Source organism: Pleurodeles waltl, chromosome 1_2 (genome assembly GCF_031143425.1).
Source record: "Pleurodeles waltl isolate 20211129_DDA chromosome 1_2, aPleWal1.hap1.20221129, whole genome shotgun sequence".
Classification (NCBI taxonomy): domain Eukaryota; kingdom Metazoa; phylum Chordata; class Amphibia; order Caudata; family Salamandridae; genus Pleurodeles; species Pleurodeles waltl.
The window spans coordinates 1,305,526,376-1,305,542,513 of record NC_090437.1 but is presented as its reverse complement, the minus strand read 5'-3'; the positions used below and the strand labels follow the sequence as shown (position 1 = coordinate 1,305,542,513).

The following is a 16,138-nucleotide window of genomic DNA, read 5'->3' as shown; positions in this document are numbered from 1 at the left end:
TTTGGATTGTATGAAGTATCAGACTGGCTTGTATGGGTGAAGTGTAAATGGGGGAAGAGTAAAAAACAGGAGTGCAGCTAAATGGAAATAAACTGTCTGACGAACAGAATATTAAGTTTGCAAGAATAGTGAAGATGGGTTTTATCAACATTGCAGGCCCATGGACATGTAAATAACAAGTGTCAACAGATGAGTTGGCATCTAGAAAGGGTTTATGTGGTCTGTAGATTGTATCACATAAAACCTGGGACATACTAAAGATTTGAGGAGGAGAGTGTTGAAATAATTGAGAGTAAGAAGGATCAGCTAAGGAGTGGTATGGAAAAGAGGACGTTGGGATAATTAAAAGGTGATGCCACTGTCATGGCCCTAGCATAATTTCCCTTTAAACCTAAGTGGTGCCCTTTTAACTTGTGCTGTGCGTGCCTTAATGATCCAAAGCATCTCTCTGAAACTTTCCACCACAGTAATCTGCCTGGACTATTCACAAAGGTAATTTACACATATGAATAATTTACATGTGTAATTTCCTCTTACACCATTGAGTAACTGTCCTACTTCTCGCCATTTACACATCTGAGAGTACATTTACTCAAAAGTGTAGACTTACGTGTCACCATCTCCTCAATTTAGGAGTTGGGTCAGAATAATCGTAATTTACAAAGGTACAGTTACTACATACAGCTTATGACTGTATTTTACGTCAGGTGTGACCTCTTCATGGCAGTGAATAGGAGATCTTCACATGACAGTGAATGGCAAAATGATATAGACCCAAAATAAATCTGAAAGGCCTAACACACATTCCCTTATAACCACAGAAATACTGTTCACAACATAATATTTGCTTTTGTCTGGTCAGCTTTTGGTTCTACAGCCACCACTCTGTCTTTGTGCCTGAAGGATGTTGTCTGTTTTGGAGAGGAAGATAAATTTCACTTAGGAGGAGGCAGATCGTGTAGTAAACATGTGGTTAAATACTGTATTCTCCCTCAGTGAAACCAAGAAGGCAGGCTTATCACAGGAGGTCACAGACTCTGAGGGCATAGAGGGTAGGGGAGCTCCACACCTGTAGAATACATGCAAATATGCTCATCTCTTAGCTAGTGTGCCTATGAATCTCATGCTGTCACAAGATCCACAGATCATGCTGCATTTATGGAATACGTTTGTGTTTGTATTTTTACTGCATTCTAAGTTTCTGCCTGTTTGGTTCATGGTTAGAAGGTGGTCCATTTTGTTGGTGAGTGGGTGAGTGAGGCGGTGTAGGAGGTCGGTCCTGGGCTCTTTTAACTTGACACATAATAAAGAGTCCACTTCAATATGTCTGCTTGTGCTGGTCCATCTTATTTAAGGGCACTGGCATCCAACACATCGGCAATGAGGACTGGATCCGTTTTTGTGTTTTTTGGGAGTGCACCGACCTTTTTGCTTTGCCTTGCCCCTGTCAGTGTGCCGCTCACCGCTGCTTTTGTGGATGTCTGACTGTTGCTTTCTGGAATCCGAAGAAGTCGGGGTGTTTTTTTTTTTTTTAAGCTACTGTTGCTGGCGGTTAGACACTCGTCCTTGGCTCGCGCTGTCGTCTCAGCGGGCGCAAATACAGCAACGTGGGCTGGGCGTCGCGTGGATGTCAGCGCGCTCCAGCTTGAACTTCCCGCTTCAACGTCATCACGCTCAATCACGCTGAGCCGCCATATTTTGTATTCAGTTAACCGCCGTCTCTTTGTGAGGACCTATGGTGACCGACACTCCATTGGTTAACCTGTCATTGCTTCACACTGCAGTTATACATCGCCGGTGTGGATTTTCAGTGTCAGGCGCACCATTTCACAGCCTACCCCTTATTTTGTAAAAGGTGTTCTTGGTGACAGACACACAACTTGACAGCCTGCACCTTTGTTGTGGACTTCAATCTTCGGTGACAGGCACATAATTCTGAGGTACCGTGCATGGTTGATGAAACCTTTTACCCAGCTAGCTTTGTACTCAACCCTTCATTGCTGTTGCTGCCAGTTTTGTGCAACTTGATTTGAACATTTTGTTTACATTCTGTTCTAGCTGTTTTTCTCTGCATAATTATTGTCAGTGATAACTAAGGATGGCGGCAACCAGTGTTTCGCAGTTGGTGCAAATCACGCCATTTTTACAAAACCAAGGCAAACTACCCATACTATGGAAGCAGTGGTATCACAGTTTTGAAAATTATCTTGTGGTCATAGATGAAACACAATTAGGCTCCAAAAGAAAAATGGCACTATTATTTAGTCATCTTGGACATGTAGACCAGCAGGTGTTCGATAACTTGCCTGAAGTGGATGCCCCTTCCGATTTTGAAGGCTCGTGGAATGATTACACAGAGGCTGTGGCTAGATTATCTAACGTTCTTGGAAATCCCAGTGTATTACTTGAACGTTTTACATTTTTTTAAACGTAAACAGAATATTGAGAAGTCTGTGGAGGAATGTATTTCCGCATTGAGGAAGTTAGCCTCTTTATGCAATTTTGGGAGTTTGCTGGACACGTAAATTAGAGATCAGTTTCTGTACAACTGTGCATCAAAGAAGATACAGAAGAGGCTACCGTGTTGTAGGGACCACACTTTGTCTGAAGTGATTGATCCGGCTAAAGGCATAGAAAGGTCCATAATTTCTAGCAGTCTCGTGGCTTCTGAGAAGTTTTGCAAGGGGTCGTCTACTGTAGATGTGTCCTTGGAGTCTAACTCAGTTACAGCCATTGATACGAGAAATAGAGCTGCAAAAGTTGACCAAATAAAGGGTCTAATGTGAAAGGGCCAAGTGTGTGTTTCAGATGTGGCTCTAAGTCCCATTTCGCCAGCTACACTACTTGTCCAGCTGTCAGCAAAAGATGTTATAAGTGCAACAAAGTTGGGCATTTTCAGAGTGTTTGTAGGAATGGGAAGGCTCAACTTGGTGTGAGTAACATTGAGCTGGATAAAGATCAGTGTGAAGAAGATTTCTCTAAAGTGGTTTTGACTGGTATATATGAGTCCAACATGGCACGCAAAGCTAAAGGTCCTTGGTGCCTGGCTCACATTGGGGTCGTATCTCTGAGTATGATTGCGGATTCAAGGGCACTACCTACAATTATCTCAGACAAATTGTACAATGACAAATGGAGTAATACTCCGTTAACTGCAATGGATATCAACCCAAAAACCTTTGGAGAGCAAGATATACACATGCTGGGGTATTTCACTGAGGTGCTCACATGTTCAGGCAGAAGAGTGGTCACTAAAGTATATGTGGTATTAAAGGGCCGCAACTTCATAGGTTGGCAAGATCACGCAAGATTGGGTTTGAAGTTGGTCCCAGGGTCTGATGATTCTGTTGTGTTGGCAGACAACCACATCTCTTTCATTAAATCTGAGGATGAGACAATAGTCAACAGATTTGTGAGCAAATTTCCAGGTATTTTCACTGACAACATTGAGAATATCACAAAATGTGAGCATTTCATTAAGCTGAAGGAGTCAGCGGTCCCAATGGTGCAGAAAGTCAGGCCGATCCCTATATGTGTCAGAGCTGAGCTAAAAACCTTTCTAGATAAATTGTGTGCTGAGGGTGTCATTCAGTCCACCAAATCCTTTGAATTGGTCAGTCCAGTTGTGATTGTAAGGACAATAACTGGTGAGATCCGGTTGTGTGTGGACCTTCGCACCTTAAACAAGAACATTGTGGTCGACTGTCACCCGGTGCCCAAAGTGGAGGAGCTTTTGGCCAATTTAGGGGGGTCCAAGATGTTTTCATTGTTGGATGTCGAATCTGCGTACCACCAAATACCGCTTGCTGCAGGAAGCCGAGACCTCACCACTCCATTATCCCATTTGGAGCATACAAATTCCTCTGGATGCCCTTTTGTTTGGCCTCTGCAGCAAGCATGTTCCAGAGATTCATGGACACAATATTATTGGGAATCCCTTTGGTCCAGGATGATGTCCTTATGTTTGCTGAGACTGTACGAGAGCACAATTTAATACTTGGGAGAGTACCGAGTAATTTTCAAGATGTGAGCATTACATTAAGAAAGGGGAAGTGTAAGTACTTGGTGAGTCAGTTGGACTATTTAGGGCACTACATATCTGATCAAGATATCAAACCTAAGATGTCGCTAGTCGTAGCTATTCAAGACAACCAATCCACCCGATAATGAGGATGCACTCTGTCCATTCATAGGCCTCCATGAGTACTATTCGCGCTTCATTCATGGGTATGCCTTAGTAGTACAACCTTTAAGGTTCTTACTCAAGAAAGGGCAGAAGTTTGTTTGGTCTGGTGAAGCTGATGAGGATTTTGTGAAAATTGGAGCCCTTATTACGTCTGCTCCCATTCTTTCAGTGTTTACTGCTGGCGAGCCTGGTTGTTTAATGGTAGATGGTAACCAGCTGGGATTGGGGCTGTGTTTTCCCAGTGGGCAAACCATGAGCAAGTTAATAGATTTCTTAAGGAAGGGGTGCAGGCACATCGTCATCTGGATTGCCGGTTGAGCTTTTTCTGAGAGAGAAAACATTGAACTATTTGGTGACTCCTTACAGTGTGACAGGTGTTTCTCCATTCGAGTACTCTGAGTCCTGAATGGGTTCAGGATCTGACTGGTTCTGATGTTCATTTTAACATAAAGGATATGGTCAGAAAAACAACTTGCAGTGGAGAAATATTTTAATAACAAACATAACACTGAGGTTGTTGACTTCAATGGGGGGGACTGAATAATCATTAAAAAACTCCAAAAGGTCAGAAAAGGGGAGTCTAGATTTTCTCTGCCTTTCAGAGTTTCTATGGTTTCAAATAGGGCCATATAGGTGGAAGGTAAAGGATGGTGGAGTAGTAGGAGTTTGGTGAAAACCTGAACAAGCCAGAACAATTCAGGAAGTTTAAGGCAATTGCACCATGACACATGATGATCTGGCTGCTGTAGAATAGTGCTTTTCTGGAGACACCGATGATTCCCCTTCTAATTGTGGAGGACAGATTGCTTGTGATTCCAGAGGTCAGTCTGTGAGTTCCCGCAGCAGTGCTGATATTTCTGTTGATTCCAATTCTAGGATCCAATTCCAATTCTGAATCTTCAAGTCCGGATGTGAACACCACCTCCACAAGTTGTTCTTCACAAGGTGTCAGTAGTAGAATCTCTCGCAATCTTTTTGTTGTCTCCCAATTCAAATATTTCTTTGTGCAATAACTACTGTACTACTGCATTATTACAGTGTTGTTTTCACTTGGTATTTTTCACTTGGTATTCTGTGTGTTTTTGTATTTTGCTTTGTTAAGAGGAAGCGTGATGTTGTACACATACAAATGTGATGATCATCTGCTAGCTATTGTGCCTGTGCATCTCATGCTGTGTCACGAGATGCACGGACCATGTTGGATTTATGGAATGTGTTTGTGTTTTACTGTATTCCGAGTTCATGCCCATTTGGTTTGTGGTTAGAATGTGGCTCATTGAGCTGGCAAGTTGGGCGGAGTAGGAGGTTGGTTGTGGGCTCTTTTAACTTGAGAAATAATAAAGTCTCCACTTCAATACGTATATGTGTGCTGGTCCATCTTATTTAAGGGTACTGGCACCCAACAGCACCCCATCTGCTACATGGGTTTCTTCCAGAGATCAGTACTAATGTGGCACCAGGTAGATCATAACCCCTCCCAAATTTCCATAGCTGCCAAGTTTCCCAGGTCCATGTGTGATTAGGTATGCCAGTCCACTTCTGTTCTTGGACTTCTGGAACCTGCAGCCCTAGTTTTATACTGTGTTTAATAGTACTAGAAGTCCCAGAACTATAAGGAAAAAAACAGGACTGGCCTGGCTATTCGTACATGGACCTAGGAAACTTCCTAGCTATCACTCTCTCTATCTCTCTAAATCAAACCTAGAAGTACTCACTCTTACCTGTATTGTCACACATCATTTACGTATCCCTCATAACAACCTGTAGCACAAGTCCTAAAAACTCTTAAATGTTAATATTGATTTTACTACTCTTTAATGCAGCCAGGTTGGTTGCTTCAGCTAGGGCAACTGCAGCATGGCAACACACAGGGTAGGTCTTGCTACACAAACCACCTACACAGACAGGTATGTCCCTATACTAACAATATGACCACCATACTATAGAGGATTTTTCTCACTTTTTTTAAAATCCAAAACAAAAATGCCAATGTGTTTTGCCATATCTTTTAATTGTAATTAAATCTAATATTGTCATGTTTACGGTACACTATTATATAATACTACTTTTATTTTTCCCTTTTTAGACCCTGTGCAGTTGTCCCAATCGCCACCTGCCACAACATCACTTCCAGTGCTACAACAGATTGACCGGCACTCCACAGCACACAGTGGACGGAGGACACACACTGGTAACTTAAATTTCTTTTTTGCCTAAGGATCTAACCTTTATTTATTACTGACAGGGCAGCTGTATGTCTTGTGGCACCATCCTCAATATATCAGCCTGTTTTTTCAGATATTATTATTATATCATATTGATAAATTAGGCAATATAAGGGTAGTACTATATGACACGTTAGGCCTTGTTTTACCTTGCAGGATAAAAATGGGTAGTGAAACTATGTGCCTAGCAATCACTTGTTTGATTTACAATGACTTACTCCCCTGTGTTTGTGTCTTTCCTGTCAACTTCTGTCATACAACAGCCCCTGGTTTCAACATTAAAAAAACATCCACAACTAGAAAATCACGGGGACCCCGTCACAGGTGCAATTAGGCCCTCTAGCATCGTCTGTGGGGTAAGTCTGAGAAACTATGATCTTAACTTATACCTCTCATCGTTAGCTGTTCAATGGCTCTTTCATTATCTTTTTTATCTCGATTTTGTAAGGATAGTAAATGTAAAAACATATATTTCATGGTGGTGTAATGCAGTGCTTAATTTGTAAATAAAAAGGTGCCGGGTGACAAAGCACTCCTCTTAAACACGCAGCTGTTGCAATTAAATGTGTGAACACGGAATACTGAGGCGCCGTAATCCTGAAGCCATCTCCGGCCTCTTCAATCCATTTACTGCCACTCCCTGCCCCTTCAGATCACTCTTGCAGCTTTCTGCTTTCTTCCTTTGTGACGCTTTTTCATTTTTCTCTTCCTCCGTCTTCACCATATGTGTCTTTTGCTTGCAGCAAATGCTTGAGGCAGAAGAGTAAGCCCCAGCCCTCAAAAATAAGTGCTGGCGCTCAGCTCCGGAAACAACAAGCACAAATTAAGCACTGGTGTAATGTCTCTCTAATGTATCTGCATTTGTAGTAATAATGCCTTGTATAGATTGACAATATCAGTTGAAGCTACATCTTTATAGCTCCTGGATCTGGATATACTTTGGAAACACCAGCCATAGAGGCCCAGGTTCAGCAGCTGACCTCATGGGGAATCTCCAAAAAGCCATATCAGTGGCAACAGCTAGTATGTTCAAATCCACGGATCAACACCTTACTAACTGTATTCTTTAGTTTCAGAATAATTTTTATTAAACTACTGTGTTGACAATTTGAGACAAAACTGGATTTCAGGTACTTCATCTGTTGAAATCTTCTTTTACCAGGTACTGGAGACATCGAGCCATACGATGATGCTGAACCACCTACATGCGAAGAATGGTGGGCAATCCCAAGAGAGAATCAGATCCTCCCCAAAGCTACAGTACCTGCAGCCAGTACTACTTACCAGGATGAGGAGGAAGAGGAGCAGAAGCTGGTCGAGGAGGAGGAGGACCTGGATGAAGAGGAGGGCATTGTTGACCCCACACATAAATTCTCAAGAAGGCCACTTCACAGCTGGGCAGTGTTGCTCCTAAATCCCTGTTGGCACCATCCTCAATATGCCAGCCTGTTCTTTCTGATATTTCTTTCTGAGGATTGTCCCTCCCCAACCATTAGCTAAACAGACACAGATGTTAAGTCTGTCTACACAACAGACATGTCCACAGAACCCTCAAATCACAGGTCTCGCTATACATTCTCCTACACACTCCTCCCATGAAGGTGCTTCTATGGTCATCTCTCAGTCATCTCATGGAAGCATTCATGAATCTCTGCCCATAACCTCCCAACTGCCTCTCTTCTCCATGCTTCTCAACCTGCTGGCCATACAGATGGCCACAAATGTGGAGGTTTGGGTGCTTAACATGGGCTAGTGCTGGTCACTGGGAGAATAATGTGCAACAGGATATTCATGGTATGGGGTCTAGTCTCCATGAGGTCGATGATTGCCTTAGGTTGCAAAATGTTACCAAGACGTAGCAAAGATGTACCAGGAACTTCTAAGAACTTTTAGGGAAGAGAGTGCAATGCACTATGCCATGAAGATGATAGAGGCAACAGGCAAAACTGTCAATGTAAATCTTCACAGTCAACACATGCATGAGATTATTAAGAGACACAGCAACATAGGACGGACACAACAACTGCCAATCTCACACTGCTGCCACTTCCACCTGCACCCAAACTCAATCTCCCAGAACATAAGCACAGACTATTTAGCAACAGAAAAACACACATATTGGGGAAATTAAAAACTGTCCTTGAGAAGGGGCCAAATTGATGAAAATGTTGTTATTAATGTTAACTTGCAGGGAGTAGGGCAAATAAACAAACACATTAGGAAGCATCAAACAAACCAGTCTATATACAAAGAGGAAACATAAGAATTGATAGTCCATGAAGTTTTCAAATACAAGATTCCACTGTCCAAAATTATAATAAAGTCAGACCCTCAGCAAGAGGGTGTGTCCAACTCAGCTTCCTGGCTCGGGGCAAAAGTCACTGGCCAGCCTCATTCTCTGTTTTAAACAGGATGTGGAAATCCTTTCCTGACCTGGATATCAAATGGCTGGCTGTGGCAGGACCAAGCACTCCTCGGGAGGAATGAAACAGAGGAGCAACAAGGGAAACAGGGTTCACAGACTAACTGGGAGATAGGGTTACAGGAGTTGGTGTGGGTTGGGGAGGCAGACAAGACCTAAGAGCTGCTATCATTGAGGTCATCATGCTGCAGAAAGCTTGTAGATGTCCAGAGACCGCCTCTTGGAGCAGCCACCCCCACCCAACTAAATACTGGATTTCTAGAGATAGTGCTCCCTGAACCTCTACAATTGGTGTCAGGGTCTCCTTGAAAGTAGCCACTGGCACATATTCAGAAAAAGTGATTGGGCAGCACAAGAGGGATTTTGGGTGTCTGGGTCAAAGCTGTCCCTTAACTCATGGGCAGGCACTGGGAGGAGGAGGTAATGCCTCGGCAGGGGGTGTAGCAGGAGACCCTGATGGAAAGATCTCAGGAGTTAAGGAGTGGCTGTGTACAGGTCTAGTTGGAGTTGGGGTCTGCTCTTGGGACACTACAGGCTTGTCTTGCTCAAGACCAGGGGAAGCCCAAGAACCTCCTCCCCTGCTACTGGTGTCTATAGCTACTGTCTATCCCAGGTGAGGGTATAGCCTCTGCCCAAAGTCTTTTGGAGACAGATCTTGTTAGTCTCCAGGAGGGTGCACTACCCCTGCTTGGTGGTGTCAAAATGGTGTGCCATGGATCTGTCTTCTTGCTGCTGGTCCTGCTGTGATGGTTGTTGGCCAACATTGTCTACTGAAAAGGAATGTTAAAAAAGAGAGAATGTATTAATTCATTGAGTCAATAATTCATATGTATATAATTTAGGATGAAAGAAACAAAATTTCCCATTGAACACATGCTGAAAATGTAGAGACTTTAACACACTTTCACCATCCTTTGCTTTCATACTTAGATATTGTTAATTATAAATCATTACAATTAAAAATTCACATTATAGCTGTGGACTCAGCTATTCAAAGGAGATGAAAGCATTGGTAATAGTAGGGGTATGTCAACATTCATTTTTTTTACCTATTGGAAATGTCAGTCCTCAACAAGTTCCATTGGTTATCTAAGAGGCAACAGTTTTTCAACTGGACAACAAAGTATTTTGAAGGGAGTAAAAACAGGTGTATATTTTTATGCTTCAAAGGTTCCACGCATAATTTATTAATTGTGTGAACTCTGATGCAAAATTTAGCAAACATATGTTGGTTAGGAAATAAAGTAAATGTTCATAATGTCAGCATCACGTAAGATAAAATTGTCAAAATTGAAATGTTGCAGATTATAACGTATAATGTGTGTTTTAACTTTTATATCAAGATCAGATCAGTTGCCAAGCCAAGAAAACAAACAATAAATATGCATGTTAGTAAAGTTTAACTTTCAAAACGTTGATACCGCAGAAAATAAGTTGATGAAAATATGTAAGGTTATAACAAACACATGAGAGGACAGCACTCTCAAAGTGCATGTGCATATAAGTGCCAAATACTAAAATACACTTACCGTCTGTCTCTCTGCTGCTCAGACTCTTCCAGCTGAGCCTGGAGGGTCAGCCAGGCAGCTTTCAGGACCCTCCGGTACAATTGTGTCATGTGGGGGTGCTCCTTATGCGACTGGGAGGATAAGCCTGTAATCTCCTGGGCTTTCCATCTGGTCCAGAGATGCAGTTCCTCCCTGTGCTTGTAACATCCTGTTGGGTGTGCACACCCGCTGCACTGCAGCAAGTTGTGATGTCTTGCCAGATTTAGGACCATGCTGCGTTGTTCAACTGCGTATCTGGGCCCTCGTAAAGCTGTCAATGACCGCCTCAGTGAATAGGTGGACCATCTTGTTGAGTCCCTCATGCTGGGGGCAAAATTTATCAAAATGGCAGCAGGATGGAAGAGGATGGTGCTTGTAGGAGAGGATGGCTCAGAATGACCACACAATGGCTGACTTACTCTTCCTGTACACCATTCCTGTTTGTTGTGGTAGGTGGAGATGTCTGCCCTGAGTACAGATTCCCTGCATCATGTGTGGAGGAGAACCTCTGAAGGTGGGGTGGAGGCTCCGCACGTGATACAGTAACAAAATCAAAGCAGGGATGGTTTATGTATCTAATATGTGTGTGTTAAGCAGGGCCCTTGGAATTATGTGGCAGAGGAGAACTAAATTATGCAGCAGGGTTGACTAAATTATGCGACAAGAAAAGGAAAATTATGAGGCATAATGCAGCACATTTTGTGATAGTTTTGCTTCATTATTTTGTCATGTTTACGACTGGAGACAGTGTCTGAGAAAAGAGTTCACCTTAATAAGTACCAATTTAACACCCAAGTACATCAGTATGCAACTGAAAGATGACAAGTCAACCTTTGCGAAAAGACTTCCGATGCGCAGGAGCCCGAGTCACCATATTTTTTGTGACTTTTGATTCATCTGAGCTACAAGCAAATGTATTTGTCTTAATCAGCAGATTATGCAACTAATGATAGATTATGTGGAAAATGCAGCAAATCCATATTTTTGCGAAGATGCCACATAATCGCATAATTCCTGTGGTCCTGGTGTTAAATTAGGATTTTAGTATGTTTGCCCTAAAACATGAGTATAGTATGTGAAATATTGTGGTTGACTGTTGATAAGTATTATAATGTTTGAGAAAATGAGCTGTCACCTTTTGTTAAACCTGAGCACAGCATGTTAGTTGGCAGCATTATGCAGAGTAAACAGAGTTGTCACAGGATGGTGTCTATGCACGTGTTAGCCGTCCAACTGGATATAATCAGTAACCAAACTCCCAGCTGAAGTGAAAAATGAGCTGTCCAACTGATCCTGCGTCTGCCTACCTTGACCTCTGTTCTGTAGCCCAGGCTGGGTACTTGGACGTGTGCATAGATTGGGGCCAAGATCTATATTTGAGCCATGTTCTATGGTAATGTATGCAACACACAACAGGCTACAACAATCTTGCACCCAACTTCTGCAGAGTACACCAGCAACACCCCTTATGTACGTTCAAGACATCTTAATTATGACTAGAAGACCCCAAAAGTGTGTTCAATGATGGCTTGTGTATGTACGTGTGCCCCATTGCACCTCTGCTGGGCCTGTGGGTGGATGTCTGTAGTGTGTGAGCAGATAGAGAGAGAGCATATCCGGCATCACCTGCAAAACAAAATTTGATTTTACCTCTGTTAACAAAGGAGTTATCTTATCAGGCCTAGCTATATGCAGTGTGTGTGAGTTCAATGTAAGTGTGCTGTGATGTAGTAATTGTTAATTGCTTGTGAAATGCCAATCTCAGATACAAAAGTAGGCCCAGTGTGAGGCGTTGTTACTTACCAATGGGCCACATTTCACCAAAATCTGCAGCAACCAAACAATGCGTAAGAGATGGCTGTTATAACATGTAACTGATGTGTGTGTGCTTCCAGTACAGGTAGTGTGTACATCCATGAAGCAGCCCCTGGGACCTCAGACAGCCTGTACTTTCATGGAGTGCCAGTGGTGTCTGTTGCGGACAAGATGTGCTGTACGGATAAGTGTCTGAGGTGCCACATGGGTGCAATAAATGGCCCCTAACAAATGAGTGAAGTGGGCAAAGGCATAAAATCTTCTTGCCAGTCTTTGCCTTTCTGCCAGTGACTGAGGCATGGCGCTACACTGGTGCACTCGGCTGCTGATGCAAGTATCGAGACTGGCTTGCCTGTGCAATGCCATGGTTATCAGAAGAGACCCTCTGGAATGCTCCAGTAGCCATGAAATGGAGTGCAGCTAGGGTACTAACCTAGGCTGGCATAGCCTGGGCGACCAGGCTGTCGGTGAATCTAGCTCCTGCTCCCAGTCAGCCGCCATGCCCAGCATCACATAAGGTGAAAAGCAGTATCTGGCAATGACAGCTTCCTTGGACATACCAGAGGTGTTGATCCCTTGCCTGTAAACCCCTTCACTCCTCCTCCTCATATAATTGTTCCTTAAAACAAGGGACAAATGTACAAAGACTTGCATTGACGTGGTAAAGGCAGGAAAAAATGCTTATGTGGGTTCCTTTCAGATGGAGTCAGCCTGGCTGTGATTGTATGTTGTTGAAATGAGTTTCAGCTGGGGATGGATGGTGGAGTTGAGAACAATCACTCTTTTCTTTCACATGTGTTGTTGTTTTCCTTGTTATGTAAATCTCCAGCATTAGGTTCTAAGTTCAAAATTCCAAAGATGTGCAACCAAGTAGTTCCGCATGTTCAATCGTTAATGAGCCTTTTAGTTGTGGAGTGTCAGAATAGTGAAGTAAAGGGACAAGTAAAAAAGTTAATTTAATTTTAAAAATACTAACAACATTATAATGTTAATTATTATTGCAATTTCAGTTTATTTATTTTAAATCTAGAACAAAAGAAAATACATGCTACAGCACGGTTAACTTAATTTAAAATGAATATGTAATTAGTTTAAATATCTTAGAATATAGTTAAATACTTTTCAGATATTTCATCCAAAAATAAAATTACCAAATATGGTAAAAAGGCGTTTTTTAATATACATTAAAAATTATTAGATGTAATGTGTAAAATTAATAACAAAAATCTTTAAATGTTATTAACATTTTCACTTACATTAATTTAAAATTGCAAAGTAGGTTGTTAATTTATATAAAATAATAAATATGTACTCATTGTGTGTAATTTTGTTAACATTACATGAAATATACTTATATTTTTAACTATTTAAAATAATTTTAATGAATTAAACATTATTTCTATGGGGTTCTATTTCAGGTCTCTACCGCCGTACTTGTTATGAGAGGGTGTTGCAGTACTCCTGGTTTACCCTGTCTGGTGCTGGACTTACTGCAGCTCTGAGTTGGAGTCTTTTGCTACTGTTATGGGTCCCTTTTTTTGCCTCTTGTAACTTTAAAAGTGCAGTTTACTATTTTGTGGGTGGGGACAAGCCCCTTCTTAAGCCTCCTCTAACCTTTGTTTAACCACTCCTCACTCTCCCATTAACCCCACTCCTTTAATCGTAAGTAATCCCCATTTGCCAGCCCCCCTTCCCTGTCCCGCCTACATTTAGTAGTAAAACATATCTGCTGTCAGGGCCTAGGTTTGTTTACAGAAAAAGATTGGAGAGGTGGAGGCGGAAACTCCGCAAGTATGTTTGTGAATAGCATCTGGTAGTACATTTGTAGTAATAGAAAATGTAGTTTGTGAAAAGGCACCGTGTGTACACCAGCATACAGGAGTGGCAGCCTGGAGAGGGAGAAAGGCAATATCACATTTCCAAGGCCCTAAAGTCTAAATCTCAGTGGATTGATGTTTGGGTTGTTACACAACTTTGCATAAGGGCACCAAAGTCTCAGGGCCAGGCTTTGGGCGTGTCTATTTGAACCACACCCATTTCTCTTCTGAATTGCTAGACAATTGAGAAGGTTAGTTGTTTCCAGCATTGCAGTACAAAACCATACACAATTGTGGAGCCTTGGACTTCAGTGGATGGCATTGTCCCTTTAGCCGTAAACCTTTGATCCTTCAGGCTCTACTACTTGCAAGGAAAGGAGAACAAGGGTAGTGATAGATTACTTCATGATGTAATAAAAAATTCCATTTTTGTGTGTTTTTTCAAACAAATTTATTGCATTTGCGTCATAACATTAATGAGTCTCATAATATTTCATATGAGTGCAGCTCGTTAGTAAACAACAGAAATCATCCTTTCCACGCCCTACCTATCGTGCATATCTGAAGGTATTAAACTACATATTGTGTTCAAGGGTGAGCCGCGACTTTATCAAACAGTAGGAGCATAATACAAGTGTCTCGAGACTGCTTATGTTTAGCAACAAAACCAACACTAAACAATTTCCCTCCCCCCGTAACTTGACACCTATAATTATATTGAGGTTGTAAGCTTCAATCCCTATAACACGCAGTGTATCATTCTGTTACTGGCTAGATCTAATACAGTATGGCCTTGCGCATCCACCCGTAACCAGCGACTCGCCAATACTATGAGAAGCCCACCGTCCGGCAGCTCTAATTCCAACAACGTCAGGAGTGTAGCAGAAGGACTTGCGCTCATGAGGCCAGCAGCCGAAGCAGCATTACGCAGTCTCCGTCTCGCTATCTTCGACTGTTTTAAGGTTTCCAAAATGGCATCCCATTCTAACGCTATTGGGTGTCTCTGTAGGCCTCTGTGTTCCTCCCTGCAAAGGCCCCACTCCTCCGCTTCTGTCATCCACTGTAGTATTGAAGGTGCTGTGGTGGCTTTCCAGCGTTTAGTTATCAAGCGCTTCTCTTACATTAAGGCTATATCAGCAAATCTTGATGTCACCTTTCTTCTTTAATGTGGGACAAAAGTCCTAAAAGGCAGGATTCTGCTGTTCGCCATTCATCTCTTCCAGTTACCTCCGCAAGTATTGTTCCAATATGGGACCAGTAAGGGGCTATACTAGGGCAATTCCAAAGCATACGCAATAGCGTCACTTTGTCCGTTTTGCACCTAGGGCATGCCGGTGATGCTCTTGCGTATAAGATGTGTAATCTATGTGGCATAAGACATGCTCTGTGTAGTATTACGTATTGTATAAATTTAAATCTGGAGTTTCGTGATACTGTCTTAGGGTATGATAGTATGGTGGGCCAATCTTTATCTGGAACGTCCCTTCTCATGTCTCCTTCCCATCTGATCTTCAGGGGCGTCAAGGGCGCTGACAGATGTGCCCGGAGACCTTTAGAGACCCATCTGATTAAATGCTTCCCATGGCTCATGGTATAGACTACCTGAATAAACTCATGTGTCGGGAGATCAGTTCCTTTGGGTTCCCAATAACGTTTGATGTAATACAATATAGTAGAATGTAATAGAAACAGTAAGTTGGGCAAGTTGTGCTCATGGGCAAAGTCAGTATGTGTGAGCAACGGTCGATCCTGGAATAGCATGCCATTTTTGTGTTTAACAGTGTAATCCCAAACAGTGATATGTTATGAGATGAATTCTGTACAACTTGTTGAATGTATAGAAAAGCTCAGGGCAGTTGATCAATGAACTATGTTGATGAAACACATAGGAGCACATGTGGACATCCTTTGTGTTAACAGGTTACATCCGCATGAAACTGTGCTATCACTAGCGGAGATGTGCATTATTCTGCACTGTTACCAAGGGCTGAGCCATGAAAGACTTAGCTACAAGGCTTGCAACAAACGAAGCAAATCAAGGTATGTGTTTAATGGATGGTTATAAAAAACTAAAGAGTAGACATAAGTTACAGAATCATTAATGTAAAGTGCTGTTTTTTACTTGG

At 42.2% G+C, this 16,138-nt stretch overlaps 1 long non-coding RNA gene across 1 annotated transcript; it reads left to right on the top strand.

Moving 5' to 3' along the window:
- Positions 1-1,850: 1,850 nt before the first annotated feature.
- Positions 1,851-7,703, top strand: LOC138296247 (uncharacterized). The gene is made up of 4 exons (XR_011203794.1): positions 1,851-1,940; positions 6,273-6,377; positions 6,675-6,767; positions 7,574-7,703. It is a non-coding gene; the product is annotated as an uncharacterized lncRNA (long non-coding RNA).
- Positions 7,704-16,138: the final 8,435 nt, after the last annotated feature.